Source organism: Gracilinanus agilis, chromosome 2, assembly GCF_016433145.1.
Source record: "Gracilinanus agilis isolate LMUSP501 chromosome 2, AgileGrace, whole genome shotgun sequence".
Taxonomy (NCBI): Eukaryota; Metazoa; Chordata; class Mammalia; order Didelphimorphia; family Didelphidae; genus Gracilinanus; species Gracilinanus agilis.
In genome coordinates, this window is record NC_058131.1 from 402,783,735 (window position 1) to 402,795,966 (window position 12,232).

Consider the following 12,232-nt stretch of genomic DNA (forward strand, 5'->3'; position numbering starts at 1 on the left):
AACATAAAGTTGAATAACTTTATAAAACAAGCACATTTTTGCTCATGCTTCAGATATTGTTAATACCTACCTGGTTAAAACAAGAAGATAGAATTTTTAAAAACTTTCTGTTTTATTCACATTTGTCAGATTTTGAGGGTACTAATAAAATAAATCAAAACAATTATTTTAAAAATAGGGAAGAAAGACATACGATGATAATTTAGGGCAGAGATGGCAAACCTTTTAGAGATTGAGTGCCCAAACCTCATGCCACATGTGAGCCCCAAACCTTCCCCCAGACAGGGGAGGGAGGAAGCGCTCTCCTTGGGAGACTGGACAGAGGGATGATTCATGTGAGAAATGTCCTCAGGTGTGTATGGAGAGGAGGAAGGGAGAAGCTCCTTCCAGGATGCTTTGGCATGCATGCCATAGGTTCACCAACATGGGTTTAGGGGAATGGCAAGGTCAGGAATGTTTTTTTTAAGAACAGGGGAGGCCTGAGCATGTTGGTTGGCAGTCAACCAATCTCCTTGAAAAACTGGTCAAAATCATTACCTCTACTCCCTCTCCTCTTACTCTCTTCTAACCTCTTTTTGAACTGACTTCTGACCTTGTGACTCAACTAAAATTGCTCCCTTTAATATTACCAGTGATTTCTGAATTGTCAAATCTAATGGCCATTTCTCATCTTCTTTGTAGTATTTATTATCATTGATCTTTTATTCTTGGATACTCTTCCAATTTGGGGGACTCTATTCTTTTCTGATTCTTCTCCTACCTGACCATTCTTTTGTTAGATTATTATTTATGCCACATTCCTTATTGTGGGCTGATCCCCAGGTTTTACCTTGAATCCTTTCTCTTTTCTCTGTACATTTTTTCGCTTGGTGACTTCATCAGTTCCCATGGATTCGATGATCAGTTCTATGTAGTTGACACCCAGAGCTATATATTCAGCTCTAGTCCTTCTCTTGAGCTTCAATTCAGCATCTTCAACTGCCTATAGGACATTTTGAACCATATGTCCCATAAATATCTTCAACTGGACATGTTCCAAACAGAACTTTCCTTCCCAATCCACCCTTCTGCTCAATTTTCCTTTTTTCTGGGCACCATTATCTTTTCAGTCACCCAGTCAGTTCAAAATGTTAGCATTATCCTTAACTCCTCACTCTAGTTTATTCCCATATATTCAATTAGTTGCCAAATATTGTTATTTCTAGTTCTGAACCATCTTTTGAATACCTGCCTTTTTTTCCACTCATACAACCATAACCCTAGTTCATGTTGTCATCACCTCTTACCCGGATCATTGTGATATTTTCTTTTCTTTTTTCTTTTTCATTTTTGTTTTTTTTTTCTTTTTTCTTTTGGCAATAGTTTCTTAATTGGTATCTTACCTTAAATCTATCCCCATCCCAAACCTTCCTCCATACAACCATGAAAGTGATTTTCCTGAAGCTCAGGTTTGACCATGTCATCCTCCTACCCAGTAAATTCTAGTGGTTTGCAAAGATCCGAAGATCCATCTTGGATTGTAAAATGAAAGTTTCATGTGGAGTTTGAAAGTAACCCATTCTCTGATTAAATCAGGTTGCAATGATTTGCATTGAATTAAGAACAAAGGCTGATGCTCTATCTGTCAACAAATTACCCAAGAAAAGAGTGGGGGGCACATGTGTGCTCTGGGGTGATGCCAGAGGCCTTGTGGCTCTCTGGTGCCCTGGAGATGCTTGCATCTTTTCCCATGTGACTCCTGGCTCCTGAAGACTATCTCTAATCCAGTCTGAGATAGATAGAAGTCTGCCAAATCAGAAGGACTCAGATAAGTTACATCACAAGGAGCATAAAGTTGAACTAGGGAAAGGAAGTAGATCTTTTTTGCCTTGGAATCACAGAGAGAGGAGGTGGCTAGGTGAGCACTGATGTGCTTGCTTGTAGTATGAACCTGTAGCTGGCTCAGAGAAGACAGCTAGGAGAGTGTCAGCAGGTCAAAGGCTAGCTAGGGGAGGAGGCCTACAAAGGGAAGAACCAGCCACATATGGCTGGTACCTTTTCTTTCTCCGACTGGCTTTTAAGATTATTTAATAAATACATATAAATTAAGATACAGTCTCCAAAGAATATTAATCTTAGCATAGCTTTCTATCTGGAGGTACATAGCATGCTTCATTACGTTGATTAGTTATTAAGTTCTTTCATTGTTGATTATCTTTACAATATTATATAAATGTTCTCTTAGTTGTGCTCACTTCACTTTGCATCAGTTCATACAAGTCTTTCAGGTTTTCTTGAAACCATCCCATCCATCACTTCCTATAGCAAAATAATATTCCACCACATCCATATATCATGACTTGTACAGTTATCCCCAAATTGCTGGACCTCCCCCCACTTTCTAATTCTTTATTCCCACAGAAAGGGCTGCTATAAATATTTTTCTACATATCATTCATTTTCCCTTTCCTTTGATCTCTTTGGAGTATAGACCTAGTAGTAGCATTGCTGGATCAAAGGGTATTAACAGTTTAATATATCTGGGAGCATACTTACAAGTTGCTTTGATTGGACTAGTTTTCAACTATGCATTAATGTGCTTGTTTTACCATAGCCCTGCCAGTATTTATAATTTCTCCCTTTTTTTTTTGTCATCTTAGCCAGTCTGATAGGTATGAGATGGTACTTCAGAGTTGTTTTAATCTGCATCTCTCTAATTATTTCTGATTTAGTACATTTTTAATATGGTTATCGATAACTTGTATTTATTTTTCTGAAAACTCTTTGTTCATATCCTTTGACCTTTTATCAGTCGGAGAATGGTTCTTGTTCTTGTAAATTTGACTCAGTTCTCTATATATTTGAGAAATGAGATCTTTATCAGAGAAACTTACTTTAAAGATTTTTCCAAGTTTTCTACAATTCTATTCTTCTTTTGAGATCATCCAAACACAAGAGAATCACACCCAGAACCTCTTCCTAATTAGACTTCCTCTGTGTGTGTGTGTGTGTATATAAATATATATATATATATATATATATATATATATATAATCCCTTAGAATTTATATCTGTATACTCTCCTCTTGGATCTTGTGTTTGTATATGAAATTTTCCACTTAGCTCTAGTCTTTTCATCAGGAATGTTGGGAAGTACTCTATTTCTTTAAGGATCCACTTTTCCCTGGTTGGATTATGTTAAGTTTTTCTGGGCAGTTTATTCTTGGTTAGTAGCCAAGATCCTTTGTCTTCTAGAATATCATATTCCAAGCTTTCTACTCCTCTATAAGGGTAGCTTCTAAATCTTGTATGATCCTGATTGTGGCTCCTCAGCACTTGAATTATTTCTTCCTGGCTACTTGCAGTATTTTTTTCCCCTCTTTAACTGGGACGTTTGGATTTTAGTTATTATGTTCCTGGGAGTTTTCGTTTTGGGGATTTCTTTCAGGAAGTGACTGTTAGATTCTTTTAATTTCTCATTTCCTCCTAGTTCTAAGACATCTGGATAGTTCTTTTTTTTTTTTTATGAGTTCTTGAAATATGATGTATGGACTCTTTTTTGTTCATGATTTTCAAGTAGTCCAAAGATTCTTAAAAAAAAAAAAAAAAAACATAACCCACACACACCCCTAGCAGAAAAGCGGTAAGGGTTAAGTGACTTACCCAGGGTCACACAGCTGGGGAGTATATGAATTCAGATTTGAACTCAGGGCCTTCCCTCTCTAGATCTGGCACTCTATCCACTGAGCCACCCAGCTGCTCCCCCTCAATGATTTTAAAGTTCTCCCTCATCAATTTGTTTTCCAACTCAATGGTTTTTCTTGTGAGATAATTTATATTTTCTTCTATTTTTTCAGCCTTTTCATTTTGTTTTATTATTTTTGATGTCATGGAGTCATTAGCTTCCATTAGGCCAATTTTATTTTCTGGAGCTATTTCCTTCACCAAGATTTTGTACCTTTTTTTCCAAGCTGTTAATTCTATTTATGTATCTTTCTTCCCTAGATCTTGCCTCTTTTCCCATTCTTTCCTCTATTGGTATCATTTGACTTTTAAGATCTTTTTTAGCTTCTTTAAATCCTACTTTAACTCTTTTAGAAATTCTTGTTGGACTTGTGTTTGAACTGCACTTATCTATGAGGCTTCAATTGTAGGTACTTTTGAGTCACTGTCTTCTGTATTTATGTCTTAAGTGTCCCTGTTGATATAATAGCTCTTTATAGTGGGATTCTTATTTTTCTTGCTCATTCTTCTAGTCTTGACTCTGTTATGTTAGTGCTGATCTCTGCACACTTCTGAGAGAGAAGTCTAAACTTTGACCTCTTAATCCTTCTGCTGCTTTCACAGCTCTTGCTGGGGTCATAAAAGCTTTCTGTGCCCCTTAAAATGTTGTGATGTATAGGGAGGTCTTGTTATTTGCCCTGCTTGTCTGAATGCTGCAAATTCCTGACCCAGGTTTAGGCCTGATGGGAGTTTCAGTAGCCTGCTGCTTGACTCAGTCACAATTGGCCTACTAGGAGGCTCTGAGGGTTGACAGCATTTGAACTGCCAGCTCCTCTTTAGTCTGGAACTCTGCCCTCTGTATTTGGAATCAGAACCATGCAGTTACTTTTTGCTTTCTGGAGCTTTGATCATGTTTAATACATAGGTCCAGCGTTGACCACTATTCCTCTGTACTATATAGTTTTATGGCCTGGAAAGTGGATAGTAGGCTATCCCAAACTAACGAAGCTGCCTGATGGCACTTGTTTTTGCACCCAGTACTTGCTCTGGGATCTTCGGGGATCTCTTTCTAGCTGGTGCTTTCTGCCCTGGTGCTCAATCTTGGTTCTTTTTTAGTCCCTGGGTGCTAGAACACAGCACTACTCAGATTCCTGGCCAGATCCCCTCTCCAGTGTCTGAAGAACTCTTTGTCCATGTCCCTAGGACACTTTGGGTTTTGAAAGTGACTCACTATGACTTCTTGGATTTCCTGAACATAATTCAGTCTAGAAAATTCTGTAGACTTTTGTAAAGGAGGTGTGAAGGGAGAGCTAAACTAATGCTTCTTTTCACTCAGACACCTTGACTTTGTCTCCAGTTTTATCTCCTATATACCCTGAATCAATTAGTCTAAGACTGACTAAGGGAAGTGCCCTCTATTGCATGCAAAAGAAAGCACATTTTTGAGCCTAAAACACAGGCTAAGATATTGATATTTTTCAACAATACCTTTTACTAAACATGATACAATAAAAATTATAATAAAAAAAGAGAATTTGAAGAAAGGATTCAAGCTTAAATAAAGTATAAATAATTTATTATAAAAGATTAGGGGGTTGAAATAAAAAATTAGGGGGTTGATAATAAAACAATAGCTAATTTAATCAAATCAAAAGACAATAATGAGTTAAAAAACAATACTTGAGGATTCAGATAAAGCATTCAGTAGGAGAAAATTTGTATCTTTAAAGCTTTGTTATATACACAGAGGACAAAGAACACATCAGTGATAAGTACAAAACTAAAAACACTAGAAAAGCAACAGCAAGAAACCCCAAATAAATATTAAAACATTTTAAAAATAAAAAATCAAGCAAATTAGAAAAAAAGCTTTGAATTAATTATTAAATCAAAGAGCTGTGTTTTTTAACTGATAAAATAGGTAAACTATTAGTTAGCCTTATAAAAAAAGAGAGAGGAAAATCAAATTAGCAGTATCCAAAAGGAAAAAAAGAGAAGTCATGGAAAAATGAAGAGGAAATAAGGGAATTGTTAGAAATTATACCCAATTACATGCCAACAAACTGAAATAGAAAAATATTTTACAAAAACTTAAAATAGCCAGATTAACAAAAGAAGAAACGGGGAAATTTCTAAAATAACCCAATCTTTTTTTTTAAAATAACTTGAAAAAGAAATTGAACAAGGCATAAAGTTAACAAAAAGAGGTGTTTCATAACACTTTATATGTTGTTTAGGCACTATGTTAAGCACTCAGGATGTAAATGGAAGCAAAAAGAGAGATAGTATCTACCCTTAAATCATTTACATTTTAATAATGGAAGATGACACAGAAAAGTAAGGTGAAAAGTGGGACAGGAGAGAGAGGTGGAGGTAGGTGGGAAACATCTATTTGAAGGCAAAGACTACAAAAGCTGAAGCAGAACCAGGAGTGGAAAGGACAGTTATCAAATGGGAGCCTAAAAGGTTCTCACTAATGGGAAATCAGAACTTCCAAAGGAAAAGTCTAGAACCAGATGTATTTACAAATTAATTCTGTCACATACTCAAAGAGCAATTAATTCTAATATTAGATAAATTGCTTCTGAAATTGGAAGAGACCCTAACAAACTCCTTCTGGGACATAAATGCCATCATATCTAAAGTGGGGAGAGATACATCAGAGAAAAAAGTATAGGCCAATACCTCTATGGAGTATAAACGCAGAAAAACTGAATAAAACATTAACAAAGAGGTTATATCAATTTATTAAAAAGATTACGCTTTGTGACTATCTTGGATTTATACCAATGTTGATATAAGACAACTGTAAACATAATATAAACCATAATAACAAGAAAATAATTTAAAATATTTGATTATACCAATAGATGCAAAATGAAAGTTTGAGAAAATGCAACAACTTTTTATTTTTGTTAAAAAAAAAAAACTTTTTAAAAGGTCACATTTGAATCCAGGTCCTCCTGACGCTAGGCCTAGCACTCTATCCACTGAGCCACCAAACTTCCCAACACTTTATTTATGGAGGCAGCTGGGTGACTCAGTGGATTGAGAGCCAGGCTCAGAGAAGGAAGGTCCTGGGTTCAAATCTGACCTCAGACACTTCCTAGCTGTGTGACCCTGGGCAAGTCACTTAACCCCATGGCTTAGCTGTTACCACTCTTCTTCCTTGGAACCAATACACAGTACGGATTCTAAGACAGAAGGTAAGGGTTTTTAAAAAAACAAACATTTGTAAACAAGAAATAAATGGACTGTTCCCTAACATGATACAGAGAGTATCATTCTAAAACCTAAAGCTAGTATTAGCTACAATGGAGAAAACTAGACTGGGGTATAAAGCAAGGATGTTCTCTGAAATCAGTATTATTTTACATAGATCTAGAAATGCAAGCTTTAGTAATATGACAAGAAAAAGAAATGAAGGGACTAAGCATAGGCAAAGTAGAAGTAAAATTGTAACTTTTTTGAAGATGATGTGGAAAGAGAGCTTATCTCAAAGTTAAGAAGATCTGGGTTCAATTTCTGCCACTGACATGTCCTGGCAGAGTGACCCTGAGCAAATCACTTAAATTTCCAGAGCTCTAGGGAAATTCCAGAGAAGATGTTAACCTGCATCAGTAAAATGAGTCTCCTAATCTGGAGTTTTCTATAAGTTTTCTAGAAGGATGAAATCATAGGTTCGGCACCTACCCAGTCCCTATCTCCGTTTGAGTCTGCTTAGAGAATCCTAAAAGTTTAATTAGAAATTAATTGAGGGAGCAGCTGGGTGGCTCAGTGGATTGAGAGCCAGGCCTAGAAATGGGAGGTCCTGGGTTCAAGTTTGGTCTTAGATACTTCCTAGCTGTGTGACTCTGGGCAAGTCACTTAACCCCCATTGCCTAGCCCAGGGGTCAGCAACGTATGGCTCTCGAACCATATCTGGCTCTTTTGAGGGCCAGATATAGCTCTTTCTGCAGGAGCCATAAAGTCAATTTTTTTTCAGGCGCTGTTACAGGAGCGCGCACTGTGAGCACTGTACAGCTCTCACGAAATTACATTTTTAAAAATGTGGCGTTTATGGCTCTCACGGCCAAAAAGGTTCCCGACCCCTGGCCTAGCCCTTACCACTCATTAACCTGTGTGATCGTGGATAAGTCACTTAACCTATGTTTCCTCAGTTTCCTCAGCTGTAAAACTGAAACAACAAGGTTGTTGTAAAGATCAAGTGAAATATTTATTTTTTAAAAAGTGCTTAGCACAGTGCCTGGCATGTAGTACACATTATATAAATGCTTATTCTCCCCTTCCTTGTTGAGGTTAAGGGGTCACTCAAAAAATTGCTAAGGAAACTGAAAAGTAGTCTGGTAGAAATAAGGTTTAGACCAACATCTTATGCCACAAATCACAATGAACTCCAAAAGGACACATGATTAGTATCTAAGATCACATCATAAATTAGTGGAACAGAGGAGATATTTATCACACCTATAGAATAGGGAAGAATTTTTGACAAAACAAGGGATAGAAAGGATCATGGGAGATAAAATGGATATGTTTTAGAACATAAGTTTGAAATACTTTTGCAAAAACAAAATCAACAATTAGAATTAAAAGGGAAATAAGTTAATTGAGAAAAATCTTTACACATATATATATACATATGTGTATGTATATATATAAACAAGAGTCATTCACTCAACACATTTTTGTTAAGTAAAACCATATGCCAGATACTGTACTAAACATGTTAAAAAAAAAAAAAGACAGCCTCTGCACTCAAGAAGCTTACAATCTAATGAGGGAAGAGCACACATAAAAAGTAAGCTGAAAAGCCAGAATGAAGAGGGTCAAGGTCCCAGCTCAAGGGAATGATGGAGAAATTTGAAGAAATCCAAAAGCAATGAAGCTGGTAGGAAATGGAAAGAAAACTATGCTGAGTCCATTTCCTAAATAGAGGCCCTGGAACCCATGGTCCTGCCCTTAGTTAAGAAGGTCCAATCAGAGGAGCAGAGGGTACTGATGAGATGTGAATACTAGGCAAATTCAATTTTACAGGTATTGGAATTTCCCAGTGACGAATTTCTTGGGGAAGGAAAGCATAATGGATATGTCTAAAGATGTCTAAAAGCAGCATAACTAGTGGGAAATGAGAAAAGATTATGCTAAGCCCCTTTCTTAGAGTTCAAGACTCCTAGTTTTAGGCAGTTTTACTTTATTTTATTATTTTATTTTTATTCTAACATTTTCCTATGGTTACACGATTCATGTTTTCTCCCTCCCCTCATCCCTCTCCTCTCCTAGAGTTGACAAGCAATTCCACTAGGTTATACAATATATTATCACTCAAATCCATTTTCATATTATTCATTTTTTAAGAGTAATTCAGGCAGTTTTTTTTTATTTTTAAAAAATTTATTATTTATTTTTAACATGGTTACATGATTCATGCTCCTACTTTCCCCTTCAACCCCCCCCCCCCGCACCCCCCCACCCATGGCCGAATCGCATTTCCACTAGTTTTGTCATGTGTCCTTGATCAAGACCAATTTCCAAATTGTTGGTAGTTGCATTGGTGTGGTAGTTTCGAGTCCACTCCCTCAATCATGTCCACCCAGACCCAATTCAGGCAGTTTTAAAGAGAAAAAAGACAAATTCTCAACAACTATATAAAAAAATGCTCCAAATCACTAATTATGAGGAAAATGCAAATGTGAAGTCTCTGAGGTTCTACCTTACACCCACCAGATTGTCAAAGATGACAAAAAAGAATAATGACAATTACTGGAGGGACTGTAGGAGGACAGGCATAGTAATGAACTGCTGGTACAGCTGTAAATCGAACCAATCATGCTAGAAAGCTACTTGAAACTATACTCATAAAGGCACTAGACTGTGCATATTGATCCAACAGTACCAATCTTAGGCTTATACTCTAAAGAGGTCAAAGAAAAAGGAAAAGGATTCATATTATGTATATACATATATATATGTATATATATATATGGGGGGAGAGAGAGAGAGAGAGCGCGCAACACTTTTTGTTGTAGGGAAGATCTGGAAACAAAAAGGGTGCCTTTCAATTGGGGGATGACTGAACCAATTGTATTTTAATGTAATGGAATATTATGGTATAATAAGAAATGATGAAAGGGATAGATTCAGAGAAATCTGGGAAGCTTATATGAACCAGTACAGAGTGAGATGAGTAGAACCTTTAAAATATAGCTATAATACTGTAAAGGAAAAAAACTGTGAAAGATTATGAAAGAACTATGACTGATGAAATAACCAGAAACAACCCAATATAGAAGAATAATGATGAATCTATTTCTCAACTCTTGGCTGAGAAGTGATAAATTACAGGAGCAGACAGCAACATATAATTTCAGACACAGGTTATATGTGAATATTTTACTTGACTGTACTCATCTTTTAGAAGAGAAAGTTTTTTTGAGATGTGGGGTGGGATGGGTAAGAGTTATGGAGGGAATGAAGGGAATGTGAAAGAAAAAAATACCTAGAATAAAGCAAAAGGAAAATGCTGAAGAGATCACAGGCAAGCAGGGCAGTGCTGGAACTACAAGCAGTCCATAATAAAGATTCATAGTGTCAGATACAAATCTCCTTTTTCTGTTCTTTAAATAAGAAAATGTATATATTTCTTGCGTTTACATAACGATAATAAAAATAAAACAGAAAAAAAGAAAAATGAGCTATATTTTATGAGATTGGGCCAAAAAAAAAGCCAGGGGAATAAGTTAAAAATGTACAATGATTTTGAGGTTTAGAGTTGGAGAAATTAAGGGAGGCCAGGACAGCTGGTATCCATTGTCCCAATAAAGCAAAAAGTTAAAGATCTCTACATAAACAGGTAACATTCAATAGGTAAACAATTTTTTTCCAATGCATGTAATAAATATTTTCACTTGGTACTTTTATACAAACTGACATTGGTCTACTATACATTTTTAAAAGCCATTTTACTGGTTTGGCATGTGGTATGGAAACTCTAAGAGAGAAATTTTTAAGGCAATGAGTCACAGATTTAAGTTCATGGAATTTATGGTAACTTTTACATCTGTTTATATACATTTCCCTTTTGTTAATTAAACAATTAACAGCAGCACACTCTGGGACCACCAGCTATTCTCCCCACTTTTGCATCTAAGCTGTTTATTTTTTATTTTTATTTTTTAAAAAGAATTTAACAACACTTACATTGATAAAACAAAATCTTTCCTAAAATAATTTTAAATGTGCTTTAAAACCTTGAAATGCTGAATGTATTTAAAATTGAATTTTTAAAAAATCCTTTCTACAGTTATTCATTTTAAAACTGGGCTATGACTCCAACCAGTTTCAGAAATTCAATAGAAAGAAGCAAATCACATTCTTCAGTGGCTTAGGTGAATCTTTGCTAAACAGATAATGATCTAGAATTGTGATAATGCTTATATTAAGGAGAAGAAGAAATCTTTTAATGCTTAAAATAAATTATAATCAACCATCCTTGGCATGGTTAAAGTTCTGATTTTGTTTGTAAAAGATGTATCCAATAATGCCCACAAAAGCAATTAAAAGCCATTTCAACCCTGCTATTCAAACAACAGTTATTTTACTCATATTTGTGTGCATATATATACATACACACATGCAATATTGTACATAAACACGTATACAGACACACAAACACACACACCTACTGTGAAAGACTCAGGCAATAGGGGCGGGAGCCAAATGCCTAACGATCATAGTTACTGAATCTATTCATAGACATTGGGTTAGGGTAGTGTCTAGGGCAGGGATCGGCGATGTATGGCTCTTTTGAAGGCCAGATATGGCTCTTTCTGCAGGAGCCATAAAGTCAATTTTTTTCAGGCGCTGTTACAGGAGCGCACTGTGAGCACTGTACGGCTCTCACGAAATTACTTTTTAAAAAATGTGGCGTTTATGGCTCTCACGGCCAAAAAGGTTGCCGACCCCTGGTCTAGGGCTTTCTCAAGCCTAGAGAAAATTTGGAATAACTGTTGGTAGGCATGTGAGAGAAAGCCAGTCAGAGATAAATGGAAGGAGTTTTAGTTAAGCCTAGCTGAGATTAAATAGCATGAATATTTGGTAGTTCAATTCTGGTTATTTCTTCCAGCAATACTAAGGAGTTTAGGGTTGAGTGGAGAAGGAGAACATTGGGAGTGACTCAGGATTTATGATTAATAGGATATGAACTTCAGAAAGAGAATCGGGCAAGAGATCTCAATGACTTGATTAACTATATCATCAAGCCGATGATGAGAATAAAGTGAGGCTGGTAAGGTGGTGACAGAGTGGGAGAATAAGGAGGAATTAAGAATCTGAAGATAGGGTTAGCACAAGTGAGTCGATGAGAGAGGTGAGAAGACAGGTGATTGTAATCAGAGGTAAGAAGTTGGAAGTTTTAGGGGGCAGCTGGGTGGCTCAGTGGATTGAGAGCCAGGCCCAGAGATGGAGGGTCTTGGGTTCGAATCTGACCTCAGACACTTCCTGGCTGTGTGACCCTGGGCAAGTCAATTAA